The sequence below is a fragment of the Rhineura floridana genome, chromosome 9 (genome assembly GCF_030035675.1).
Source record: "Rhineura floridana isolate rRhiFlo1 chromosome 9, rRhiFlo1.hap2, whole genome shotgun sequence".
NCBI lineage: Eukaryota > Metazoa > Chordata > Lepidosauria > Squamata > Rhineuridae > Rhineura > Rhineura floridana.
In genome coordinates this window covers 104345863-104359777 of record NC_084488.1, presented here as the reverse complement: position 1 = coordinate 104359777, position 13915 = coordinate 104345863, and the positions used below count along the sequence as shown (strand labels likewise).

Sequence of the window (13915 nt, the reverse complement as noted above, 5' to 3'; positions counted from 1 at the left end):
CACATGTGTGTTTGGGGGGGGACAAGTGTGTTGGCTCTACCCACTCCCCCTCCATGAATTGAAGAACTTCTGCCTCGCTGCATAATGTACAGTCCTGGAAAATCAGGGGCCTCATTGGCACTACGCGTTTAAATCAGAGGCATGGCATTTTAAACAGTCATGGCTTCCCTCCCAAAATCACAGGCACTGTAGTTTGTTAAGAGTGCTGAGAGTTGTTAGAAATCCCCTGGTCCCCTCACAGGGCTACAGTTCCCAGAGTGGTTTAACGGTCAATCCCCCTTCCCAGGGAACTCTGGGAATTGTAGCTCTGTGTGTGTGCATGTGTGTGGAGGAACAGGGGTCTCCTAACAACTCTCACTTACTTACTTACTTCTATCCTGCCCTTCCTTCCAATAGGAGCCCAGGGCAGCATCCTTAACAAACTACACTTCCCAGGAGTCTTTGGGGGAAGCCATGACTGTTAAAGTGGCAACAGAGTGCAGATGGGGCCGGGTATAAGGGAGCTTCCTATGGTCTTTGCATTCTTCCTTGTTCCATGTATTGGGGATGCTGATCATTTTGGTTGCCCTTTTTTCTGTGCCTTTGCTCTGAAGAGGAGGAGATTGGATGGGCAGCGTGCCCATTGTCTGCACTGACTGGCAGTGGTTCTCTAAGGTTTCAGACAGGGGAACATTTCCCACCCTATCTGGAGATCTTGGGGATTGAACCTGGGACCTTGTGCATGTGTAGCAGATGCTCTACCACAGAGCTAAGGCCTTCTCCCATTCATCCCACGAGGACAAGAATGTGGAAAAGTTCTGTTGGAATGGGCAAGGTGTTGAAGCTGGTTGTGCTCTGTGAGTTATCAAAGGAATCCAAATAGAAATGGAAGGGGGGGTTAGTACCTTTTCTCTGATCCTTATTTCTGTTAAATTTACCCTTCATTGTGTCTTCAAGACGTTGGATTTTTTCCCCCCAGGCAGATGGGTGATTTTGAGCCTCTTACATCCTACTAAGCCTTTTTGTTGTTTGTATCCCTTGGCTATGAAATAGCCGCTGCTGTGACATTCTGTGTTGACTGTATTAAGAAAGAAATAATAGGTGCACTGAGCTTGTGGCAGGGTTCAGTTCTTAGATAAGAAGAACGTTAAAAACAGAAAGAAAGAAGGCCTCTTTATTGTGCAGGGCAGGGGAATGGAAATGAAAAGCATCCTGGGTGTCTGGGTGGTATGAAATCACTCTGCCCAGAGTTGTGGAGACCACATATTCCATGGGGAGCATTTGTTTAATTAACTGTAGCCAGAAGTTGTGGAAAGGGTCAGACGCCATCCGGTGGGGCACGGTTGCTTTCCTTGTTTGAAAGAGTCATCCTCATTTATGGGCTCTTAGAGTCTGCATCACTGCTAGGAGGCTTGCGTTTCATGTAATATTTATAGGCGATTATGTTACCTGGCTTACTGTCTCTTCTACTGTCTCCTGTGCCCCTTGATGATGATGAAGGCACAAATCCACTCTGTAAAGAAGAGGAATTTCCCCCCGCCCCCAAAGGTGGACCAGGCTCAATGTGGATGAAAAAAAATAGGCCTCGCCCAACCCTTGGTCATGCTCCAGGTGCGCTGCTACTTTTGCAGGTGAACAGAAGATGCTGCTTTATAGTACTGAGTTAGATCATGGGCCCATCTAGTTCAGCAGTCACTCCACTGAAAGGCAGCAGCTTGCCAAGGTCTGAGGTCTTTACCAGTCCTGATAGAAATTGAACTAGGGGGTGGTCATTGTGTTGTTGTTGAAGGGGTGCTTGTGTTGTTGTTGTTATATTTATATCCCACCTTTCCTCCAAGGAGCTCAAGATGGTTCTCCTCTTTCCCATTTCATCCTTGTAACAACCTTGTGAGGTAGGTTAGGCTGAGAGACAGTGAGTGGCCCAAGGTCAACCAGTAACCTTCATGGGGATTTGAACCCTGGTCTCCCAAGTCCTAGTCTGACACTCAAACCACTACACCATGCTGGCTCTTATGCAAAATGTGTGCACTTAGCACTAAAGAGATCTGTGATTGGGTCTCAGTCCTCTTTTCTATAGTTAAAAGTAATAACTGTTTTGTTCTATTTACTGTATGTAGTTTCATCCTCCCATTTTAATGCTTTTGTTTTACTTTGTATTTTACTTTCTTTAAAAAAAGTATTTATTGTAACTCACCCAGATACTGTTATGCTATGGGGCAGCATACAAATACCATAAGTAAATAAACAAGCCAGAGTCAGGGTGTAGATTCTGAAGTGTTGGTGAAATGATGATGATGATGATGTAATAATGCAATAATGCTATAGTGTCTTTGGCAATTATATATATGTTTGGTCTGGTTTGGTTTTAAAAGCTGGGGTAATGTGCTGTGGCTGTATGGGGATCATGTAGTGATGGGGAAGAAATTTGATTCAGTTTTCACTTAAAGATGAAATTACCAAATTCACCCTTTCCAACAATACAAGAACCAAAACACAGCTATCCTTTCAGATTTTCACTTCTCTGAAATTTGCAATGAAGTTCTACAATGCAGCTAATGTGCGCAAAGATGCATATAGTAGTGAAAATCACATACAAAAATGCACTACATTAGGGAAAATTGATTTGCAAAAATGTGTATCTTAGGCAAAATTGTGGACAAACGTGTATAGATTGGGACAAATTTGCACTAAAATGCTGATGAATTTTCATTACAAACTCATGTGGAAATGTAGAGAACTGAACTTAAGATTGGAAAAATGAGATAAATTGACAGATTTCCCCCCATCCCTAGATCATCTAGTTCTGTGTGGGAGGTGATGGACACATATGCTACAGGAGGCGCAATGTAACAGGGCACCCCTTATTTTCTATTACCTGTCTTCATTTTCAGTAGGACTCGAGAGGGCATCCTGAACCACTGAAAGCTCCCTCTCCTGGGGATATCAGGAGATAGGAACAATGTTTTATTTAAAATACTTTTTGGCACCTTGTCTAGTCCTGGCTTGAGCTCTTCAGCTGGCCTTGGTGATTTCACCCCACCTCTCTATGGCTTTACGTAAGGAGTCAGAGCAGTGTGGAAAACATTTTTTTTCTCTTCTACCCTGATCCACAGAACTGCAATCTGTTGTAGGATAATTATGTTTTTCTAGTACCAAAAGAGAAAGCACCCACTTGGCTTTTATGCAGTTGGAGGACAGGGTATTTGAGAGCTTACTGAATATAGCAGCGAGAGCTGAGTGTTCAACAATATGTAATAGTGGAGTGGGTATGCTCAGTCAGTAATCCTTCATATGAAAATGAGGGTGTTACAAGCATGCTCCTGTTTTCCCCCCTCTTTACTTCTAAAATGTTAGTATAGTAGCCATGTGTTTTAAATGATGCATACATACTGCTCCCTTTTCTCCCCTCCCCAGATCCCAATGCTCTGTTTTCCCTTACTCAGCAATTCCTGATATGTTTTCCTACCATATGTTACTGCAAAATGGCAGATGTGCTGTGTAACAATTAACAGAGCCTTCTGATTTGGGAGTAACGTTAGGATCATTCATAATTAACTTTTATCGTCTCATTCTGTAAGGTGTCTTTTGTCTTTAGCTTAACTGTGCTCAGACTTGCTGCTTTTGACACACAGGTGGTGCCTTCTCTACCCAAGTTTTTTAAGGTCTGTGCAAGCAAGTCAGAAAAGCACCCATGGAAAGGGAAGGGGGAGAGATCAGATTCAGTTCTCGTTTACAGGGAAACCTGCCTAATTCACACTTTCTGAAACAATAACAGAAGCACAGACATCCTTTGAAATTTGCAGTTATCTGAATTTTGCGATGCAGTTGTCCAACCAAACAATGCTTACACAAATGTATACATCAGGGGAAAGTGCCCATGAAAAGGAATATATTCATGAAAATAACATGCATTATATTTGGAGAAATTGCTTGCAAAAATGTGTATATTAGTTTGTACAACATGCAAATGTGTGTTTTTAGGTGGGATTTGCACTAAAATGCTGATGAATATTCAAGAGGATTTTTTTAAATAAAAAAAAATCCACAAATTGCTGCAGAAATGTGGAAAACTGAATTTTATATTGGAAAAATGAGAAATGGAGAAAACTGACCTGTCCATCCCTACCCTTGGAAATCTCTTCTATCTCAGGATGGTGATTTTGAATATATTTACTGCCTGATTGTGGGATCCATATAGAACTAGAACATACAGAGGATGTAGTGAGTTTTCAACTCTTCGAAGCGTAAGTCACTTCAGCAAGGCAGAGATTTCTGTAAAATCAAAGTGTCTTTCACAAGATCACCTTTCTATGTTTATGTTAAGCTGACTAATTTACATCTTTGCAGTGTTTCAAAAACAAACTTTAATGCATGGTGTATTAAAACGTTACAGAACTTGGGGAAGGTGTTTATGTTTCAGGAGTGGGTGGCATTTAAAACTTGCACTTAGCAATTGTAGGCCTTTTATAATCTATAAAGAAAATGTTCCAGTTTAGCAAAAACACAGATCTCTAAAACTGGTCTATGTTTTGCCTGTTTTAAACAAGCCAAAACATGGAAGGGTGCTTCAAATGATCACCCCTGCATGTTTGAAGAATTTTGGGATTGCTGCAAAGCCACATGGGATAGCCCATCCCAGCACTGCCACGCAGAGTGACCGTGCCTCCCTGCTATCTGTGGATTTGGCCAGCTTATGAAAGGGCAGCATATATATATGCATCACAATGCATGCAGGGCTCTCTCTTGTAAGGAGGAGATCTTTGCACATACCAATGTAGGCAGTGGTGGCTGGTGCCCATTGTGACTGGTGGGATGGAACGAAGGAAGACCAACAGTCGGTGGAGCCAGAGCCAGTGACAGGTAGGACCAACTAATTCTAGTTTTGCCCCCATCTTTCTCCCTGCTGAGCTCTATAATGGCAACTCTGAGACTGAGGAAGCTAACATGTAGTGGCCCCCGAACTGTGGAACAGTCTTCCTGATGAGGTGCGCCTGGCGCCGACGCTACTATATTTTCGGCGCCAGGTGAAAACCTTTTTATACTCCCAGGCATTTTAAAGTGTATTTTAAACAGCATTTCCGTATTTTGGATGTTGTTTGGTTCGTTATTGTTTGTTTTGTTTTTTGATTTATTGTATTTATTGTATTTATATATTGTGCTTGTTTTTATCTTTTTGTACACCGCCCAGAGAGCCTTCGGGCTTAGGGCGGTATATAAATTAAACTAAATAAATAAATAAATAAATACCCCTCTGGACTATAAATAGGAAGGCAGGTGGGGGCTCATGGAAGGAAGGCTGAGGTTGGTGGGGAAGTACTCCCATTCATTCTAATGGAGCAGCCTCCACTGAGGTACATATGTAGAGCCTCCTCACACACTGGCCAAAAGCACAGAGGGTATGGCCGTTTTGCACACCTGCTGTGGGGTTAGATAGCATGGCCTTGCAACCCTTTTCATGCAACCCACTTTCAATGCCCCTGAACTACACCCTCTGGAGTTGCATACCTTCCATCATACCTATTTTTTTGAATTTACGTCATTGTTCTTACATCAAGTTCATTGCTTGAGCCACATGCTATTGCACATCCCTAGATGCTGTCTTCACTTCTGAAGGCAATGTGCTAGCAAACGGAGTATAATAGCTTCATTTTTGAAAGAAAAAAGGCCTTGCAATGTTTCATCTAGGGAACTAGAGAAGGAGAAATCTGAAGAACGCTCATGTAGGTCTGTGCGCATCCTATCAATGTTTTGAAGAAGCATTCACCAACTTCAAAAGCCAAAACAGTATTGAGAAAAGATCTAGAGAAAGAGGGAATGTATCTGGTTAATAGCGATGGCTGGAGTAGATGGAGTTAAAAGCCTTCTCCCAGCTCCAGCAGATAAGACCAAAAGGTCATCTGCATTGGATGGAATCAAGAGCTGTTCAGAATATAAAACTGAGGGAATACAACAGGAGAGATGGTTGTGGCAGTGGCTGCAGTACAACACAGGAACATAGGTGGCAGCCTCATGCCAAATCAAAAGCTTGGACCATCTATTTCAATATTGCCAACACTGACTCGCAGCAGCTTTGCAGGGTTTCAGGCAGAAATCTTCCCAGACCTACTTGGAGACACTGGGGATTGAACCTGGGATCTTTTTCCTGCAAAGCATGTGCTCTGCCACTGAGCTATGGCATTTTGGTATTGAGGAGTCAGTACAGATGGAAAGGTAGGATGGCTCGAAATGATGGGCAAGCTCTCCCAGACCTACCTGTGTTGGAGTCTGTGGGTCCTCTGGGCTGGCATCAGCACGGAGGTGAGCCCTGCCGAGGCACTGGTGTCCTGGCAGCTACCTAAGGGTGCCTACTACAGTAGGGCCCCACTCATACGGCAGGTTAGGTTCCAGACCCCCTCCGGAAAGCGAAAACTGCCGAAAAGCAGATCAGCTGTAGCGTGGGGGTCTGGAACCTAACCCGCTGATTGCACCAGAGGAGGAGAAGATCAGATCTTCCCTTCCTCCGGCGCAATCAGCTGGAGTGCGGGAGACTGACCACCCCGAGGAGAAGATCAGCTGTAGCATGCTACAGCTGAACTTTCCCTTCTCTGGCGCGATCAGCTCGAGCAGGGGAGTCTGATTGCACCAGAAGAGAAGATCAGCTGTAGCGAGCTACAGCTGATCTTCCCCTCCTCCAGTGCGATCAGCTGGAGTGCGGGCAGCTCCAGCCTTCCCTCCAGCTCATCGCCCCACTGGCGCCGTATTAATTGAACACCGAAAAGCGGGCTGCCGAGAAGCGGGGCCGTACTGTAGTGCCACTGAACCTGACATCAGTCGTCATCCCTCTTAGCTTCAACAGGGCTACAACACTGCATGCTCCTAAATCATACAGAGCCCCCATCACTCCCCAAATGCCCCTGAGAGGGGAGTGTCTTTTGAGAGACCGTTTGACCATTTTCCTGGCATTTAGAGTGGGCAACTCAATGAAAAGTATGTGTCGGAGATGAGAGCAAGTGAAAGCATGGTTACTTTTGTGGAAATAATTTTCCTTGGTTATTATTTTTGAATGCAGCTACTATAACTTTGCATTTATTCCGGCAGTAAGCCTAGGCTCCACCAGCCACTAGAAGGGGATTAAAGTGCCGAGACTCATTCCCTTTCATTAGGGCTTTTGTCAGCAATTGAGCAGCTGTGAGTTTTTGTTGTCTGGCTCTCTTACCCTCACCCCTCCGCTTCTCCCAGCTTTAGATTTCCAAATATGCTGCTTTCAAGAGAGGCTAGAGGATCGTAGACTCCGCGCTCTTCATTTTCTTTGTCATATTTGGCAACGTGGCAGGGAGACAAGCTCACGAATATTTCCTTTTATTAAGTGGGAAAGTGGATTGGGTTTCTTTCTCTTTCACTCAATTGTTTCTCCCTTTTCGTTATCGGCCTCTTAAGGCGGCTGATTCTGAATACATAAAACATTGGGGGGCGCAAAGGAAACCTTTGCTCTCCTGCTGTAGACTTGAGTGGGGTTTACCTCACTTCCGGATTTAGTCCAAGGCTTCTGAAGAAGAGAAGTGTCCCTAGCTTTGGTTTTTGCTTAGTTTCCCTTTGCCCTTTTCAAGATGCAAATTTCTCCTTCATTGCCATCTTCCAAATTCTTGCATACCAGTTTGATTGAATTGCTGCATCCATTTCTTGCCATTAGGCTAAAATTAGACATGACAAGGACGTTTATATTGCTGGGGGTGAAGAGAGGAAGTCTTTCAGCTAAGAGTTTTCCTGCAGGGAAAAGTGGGGGAAAGGCTTTTTTGATGGTTGTTTTCAAATTGTTCCTGTTACTAGTCTGTGAAGTGTTGTGGATTTAGGTAAATTATGTGGGTTTTTAGTTGATGGAAGCTCCCGACCTTTTGCTTAATTAGCATTCTTATTATTTATGTATTATTTATGTATAAAATTTATATACCGCCCGACTAGCATAGCTCTCTGGGCGGTGAACAACAAATCAATACAAAATACAATAAAATCCAATAAAAACGAACCACAAAATATAGAGAATGGGAGATCTAAAAACAATTACAATACAGTTTAAAACAGAATTAAGTTAGATTAAAAGCCCTGGAAAAGAGGAAGGTTTTAACCTGGCGCCGAAAAGACAACAGCGTCGGCGCCAGGCGTACCTCATTGGGGAGACTGTTCCACAGTTCGGGGGCCACCACCGAGAAGGCCCTAGTTTTTTTTTTATCATTAATTTTTATTCAAATTTTCAAAAACATAACAAAACAAAACAAAAATAATTAAACAATAAAATAAAATGTTGACTTCCGATTTGTCGCAGATCAGTTATAGGTCTACAATATATAACAATCCTGTCTCTTAAATTATATTACAAAATCACTTTCCTCCAGTAGTTATCTTAGTTAATCATCAAATCTCATAAACATTACTTTATTCTTTCCACAAAAAGTCAAAGAGAGGTTTCACTTCCTTGAGAAATATATCTATCAATTTTTCTCCAAATAAACATATCGATTAATCCATCTCATCAAATTTGTTAGGTCCAATAATTTCAATAGCCATTCTTCCATTATCAATGTTAATTCCATCTTCCATCTTCAATAATCCCGTTAAATCCAATAATTTCAGTGTCCATTCTTCCATTATCAGTATCCCATAATAATCTTGCTGTCATAGCCATAGTCATATAATAAGAGTCTAATGGGAATTTCCTTTCTCACAAATATTTAATCCATCTCATCAAATCTGTTAAATCCAATAATTTCAATAGCCATTCTTCCATTATCAATGTTAATTCCATCTTCCATCTTCAATAATCCTGTTAAATCCAGTAATTTCAGTAGCCATTCTTCCATTGTCAGTATCCCATAATAATCTTGCTGTCATAGCCATAGTCATATAATAAGAGTCTAATGGGAATTTCCTTTCTCACAAATATTTCCTTGCCATCAATTCTGAATATGTTGCTGAAATATTGTTGTAAAGTCATATCTCTGTTCTTTTTTTTTTACATAATGCACAGGCACATCTCTTGAGAGTTTGTCCATTGTCATATGTCTGTAGTTAATTCCATAGATTTTTTCTATGTCAAGCTCCATCACATCATTCCAGTCCAAAAATTTATCCAAGACATTAATATCTCTAATATCTTCATTAATTTCTTCAGAGACAACGTTGAATTCCAAACAGTAAACTTTATCTCTAATATTCATAAAATCCAGGTCTTTTTCCGATTCCACATTTGTTCCAATCTCCAGGGCTTGCATCTTCTCTTTAATTTTTCTTTTCTCATCTCTGATCTCATCAATCTCCTCTCTCACAAGATCCCCTATTTCTTTAAGCTCCTGGTTCATTTTGCCAAATTCAATTTTCATCTCCATTCTACCCTTTCTCAGGGTTTGTTTCGTTATCTCAATCTCATCCATTATTTTCTGAAACATAATTACTTCCAGATTCTCAGCCACTTTCTTGATTGCCATTCTTAAAACCACGAAGAAAAAAGAAAAACCACTTCTTATTTCAGCAACAATTGGGTTAATATTTCAGGCCTGATGACATCACAGTGTAGACAACACAGCCTGCCTTATCTCTTATATGTTCAGGAATGCAAAACAAATTTAGTTCACAGCTTCAGAACAGTTAATGGCGTCGTGAACAAGCAGATTCGTCAAAATGAAATAGACCAAAAAAAAAATAGTCCCAGACATATAATACTCCAAAGTTCATAAATCAAATTTATTTATTTATCTCCTCGGAATAGAAATCCCTCATCCGTTTGTATCTTTAAAATTCACAATTCCAGGTCAGCTTTTTGCAATCAAAACAAAGATAAGCTTTTTCAATTTCTTTCCTCCTTAATTTTGTGAATGAAAGAGAAGAGTTATAACTCACCCAGAAATTCTTTATAGCTGATTCATTGACAAATCTCTATTTGCTGCAACAATTTAAACCAGATGAAAAAAATAGAAAGAAGAGTGCTTGCCTGTTAGAATCCGTTTTTCTTTGAAGAAAAGATAAACGTGTAGCTTAATCAGTTAGAGCTTGTTTGAAAATCCATCCGGCATTGCTGGCTGAACCTTCTCTCATAAATTAATGAAATCCAGTCCTCCCAACTAACACAGGCTTTTGTGGTTAATCTCTACGTTTCTCCCTGCCCGGGAGAAAATCTTTACCAGTCAAAAAGAACGTTCTGACTGATTTTAAAACTGAAAAAGCTTCTTCTGAGACGAGAGCTCGTCTCAAAAGCAGGCACAGGCAAAGTCACCCTTCCCGGAAGTCAAGGCCCTAGTTCTTGTAACCACCCTCCGAGCCTCCCTGTGGGTCGGAGCTCGGAGGAGGGCCTTCGATGAAGAGCGCAATGTACGGGCAGGTTTGTATTGGGAGAGGAGTTCCAACAGGTATTGTGGTCCCGCGCCGTATAAGGCTTTATAGGTCAAAACCAGCACTTTGAATTTAGCCTGGAAGCCAGTGCAAGCGGGCCAGAACAGGTGTTATATGTTCGGACCGCTTAGTTCTTGTTATCAGTCTGGCAGCCGCATTTTGCACTAGCTGTAGCTTCCGAACTGTTTTCAAAGGCAGCCCTACGTAGAGTGCATTGCAGTAGTCCAGTCGCGAGGTTACCAGAGCATGTACCACTGATGTAAGGTCTTCCCTGCTCAGATAGGGACGTAGCTGGGCTACCAACCGAAGATGGTAGAATGCATTCCGTGCCACCGAGGCTACTTGATCCTCTAGTGACAAGGAAGGATCTAAAAGGACTCCCAAACTACAAACCTGCTCCTTTAGGGGGAGTGTAACCCCATCCAGGACAGGGTATATATCCACCATCTGATCAGCGAAACCCCTCACCAACAGCATCTCAGTCTTGTCAGCATTGAGTCTGAGTTTGTTAGCTCTCATCCAGTCCATTATCAAGGCCAGGCAACGGTTCAGCACATCGACATCCCCTCCCACCTCCTTCTCTATAGTCGTTTCCCTCCCTTTTGCTCATAACCTCTCAGAGGATGGGTTCACACATTCCTTTAGCTCAAGATGCTCTTTGCATGGTGGTGAAGTAGGTGCGTTTTTACTCCCCACACCCAAGGTACAGTGGGACATAGGAACAAAGGAAGTTGCCTTATCCCATTGCTCAGACCATTGGTCCATCTAGCTTGGTATTGTCTACACTGACTGGCAGCAGCTCCTAGGGTTTCATGCGCTGGGCATTTCAAGTTCTACCTGGAGACAACAGAGGTCAAACCTGGGGACTTCTGCATACACAGCATGGGCTCTACCATTAAGTGGCAGCTCTTCCCCTATGAACACCCCATAGATAGGGTCTCTGCCTTTGTGGATCTGATGTGCCTGACTTTTCCCCGTCAAAAAAACAGAAGGTGGGGGAAGCACCATGAGTCAGACATACTCATTTGTGGCCATGTGTAAGGAACATAGGAAACTGCCTACATAGGACCGCACATCTGCACCATACATTTGGAGTGCTATCATAGCACTTTAAACAGTCATGGCTCCCCCCAAAGGATCCTGGGCACTGTAGTTTGTGAGGGGTGCTGAAAGTTGTTAGGAGACCCCTATTCCCATCATGGAGCTACCATTCCCAGAGTGATTGAACAGTCAGTTCTTCTTCCCAGGAAACTCTGGGGAAGGCATGACTGTTTAAAGTGGTATAAGAGTGCTTTAAATGTATGGTGCGGATATGGCCCAAGACAGACTCTTCGTTGATCTCACCCACTTTATTGTCTAACCTGACTGGCCTCAACTTATCCGAGGTCTCAGGCAGGGCTCTTTCTTGTTACCTGCTGTATGTCCTTTTAATGGAAGATTCCAGAGATCATACATGGGCCTTTTTGAATGCAAAGCATGTGCTCTCCCACTGAGCTGTGGCCTCTCCCTGTGCGTCACACTACCTTGTTAGTTTATGGACCACTTTAGTAGGCAGTGCTTTATTGAATTGTGTCAATTACTCTTGGTTTCCCCCCCTCTTTATTGTGCAACTTGCCCAAAAGCAGGTAGTGAGGCCAGAGGTAAGCTAAGACAATAACTTACATCTCCCAGTTTTGAGCCTGGACATCTGTCTGTTAGACTTGCCGGGTGTTACATGTGTGACCAGAACCCAGTTGCCCTGATGCAGTGGTCACAGCCACTCCCTCATCAAAGGCCACAGAAGCCACAGCATCTAATGGATTTTGATGTTGTCCTTTGAAGTTGCTGGTAGCTGAGTATTGCAACTGCAAAAGAAGGGTTTGATATAAATCTGACCCCCACCCCAAACCATGACTCAGGTGTTTGCTTTTGGGCCACGCATAAGGGAATGTCTGAAAGTTGTGTAAGACTTTGGGCCAACGTTGTCATTAAAATGTGGGACTGAGTGGTAGGAACATGCCATTGCCTTCATCAAACGTGAGGCTGCTTCAATCAGACCATTGGACTGACAGCAATTCTTCAGGGTTCAAGGCAGGAGTGTCTCCCAGCCCTGTCTGGAGATGCCAGGGATTGAACCTGGGACTTTCTGCATACAAGGCAGATGCTCTACCACTGAGCTACGACCCTTCTTGGCCAGCTGGCTTTTCTGTGATGCTCCAGACAGTGCAAAGGCAGCTTTAAATGAAACTCACTTTTTGGGAGCATCTGTGATAGGAAGACACAACAATCTATCTATCTATATATTTCTGTAAAGGGAAAAGAGAGAAAGCAGAGAGGGGGAAAATTGGTTTTGCAAGGGCTCTTACTACAAAGTACTCAACCTGAAGAACCAAGTCAAAGCAGATGATTGTCAGACCATGCAGCTCATCAGACCATGTAAAAGGTCGATCCTATTTTCGAAGCGATAGAAGGATGAAGTAGATGCTCTGTCGTCACTCTGCTAGTTCACAGTCTGAGAAGCAATGCCGGGGGAGGAGGGGGGGACGATGATAGTAGTGTACAGTGCTGCTGCTTTAAAGTTAGGGCGGCTTCTCACTTGAGCCATAAATACTGGAGCACAAAATACGTGCTCAACCCATCAATTGCGAAGGGCTCACATGGATATAAATAGCTGTTCATCCCTTTAAAATATAGAGATGCAATGAACGAGACAGGAGCTGCGATTTCAGTCCTTTCTCAACTCCTATGAAATCCTTTCATCACTTTAAGACTATGATTCTTAAACTCTTCAAACTCCTTGCTCAATATATTCTACCTTCTGGGGCCCACAATGAATCAACAGCCATCTCTGGACCAGAAGGCTTGCCTAAAACCCAACTCCCTGGCCTGCTAGCTTTGTTGTTTTAACTTAGGAAGCATTCAGATTTGTGTTTCCTCCGACTATGGTCTGAAGTGTAGTAATCTGGGGAGGGGGATTGTACTGCACCCTGTTTCTGCTTGTTTGAATCAGAGTCTACATCGAGAGGGGGGATATTTTTTCAGCCCAAGGGGTGCATTCCCTTCAGGGTGAACCCTTCTGGGCAACTTTCTGGGGAAGGGCTCATGCCAGTGATGGACGGGGCAAGAGGCAAAAGTGGGTGCAGTGCTTTGTGCACTGGTTGGTTTCTACACACACTTGCCTCTCTTCCAGGCAAGCTAGAGTCATTATCAGAGTCCAAGGCCAGGCAAAAATACTCAAGGAGGATGTGAAATATACAAAGGAGTTTGGCTTGGGAAAAGAGGGTGTTGGAGAGGGGGTTTCACTTGGGGAGTGTCCCAAGGGCCAGACAGAAGGCCTGGAGGGCCACATTTGGCCTCCTGGCCTGAGATTCTCTATCCCTGCTGTATGCAGTGTCTCTTCAAACACAGAATGTATTTTGTAGGAGGACTCTTTAGGTTAGAAAGAAGCCAACATGAGAATATAATATATAATTCCAGGAGTCTAAGGTCACACAGCTATGAGACTCATCTCAGGAGCCTGTGAAAAATTCATAATCTCTCACCTTGAGTGTTTAAATTTGATTTCATCCTCAATTACTACTAGATTAATTAGCACAGC

General features: G+C 43.1%; 1 protein-coding gene and 1 non-coding gene across 5 annotated transcripts in view; one reads left to right on the top strand and one right to left on the bottom strand.

Annotated features, from left to right (window-relative positions):
- Positions 1 to 13915, top strand: part of LOC133363717 (serine-rich coiled-coil domain-containing protein 1-like) — a 708122-nt gene that overhangs the window by 120344 nt on the left and 573863 nt on the right. The window lies entirely within an intron of this gene.
- TRNAT-UGU (transfer RNA threonine (anticodon UGU)) lies at positions 12433 to 12501 on the bottom strand. The gene has a single exon. It is a non-coding gene; the product is annotated as a tRNA-Thr (tRNA).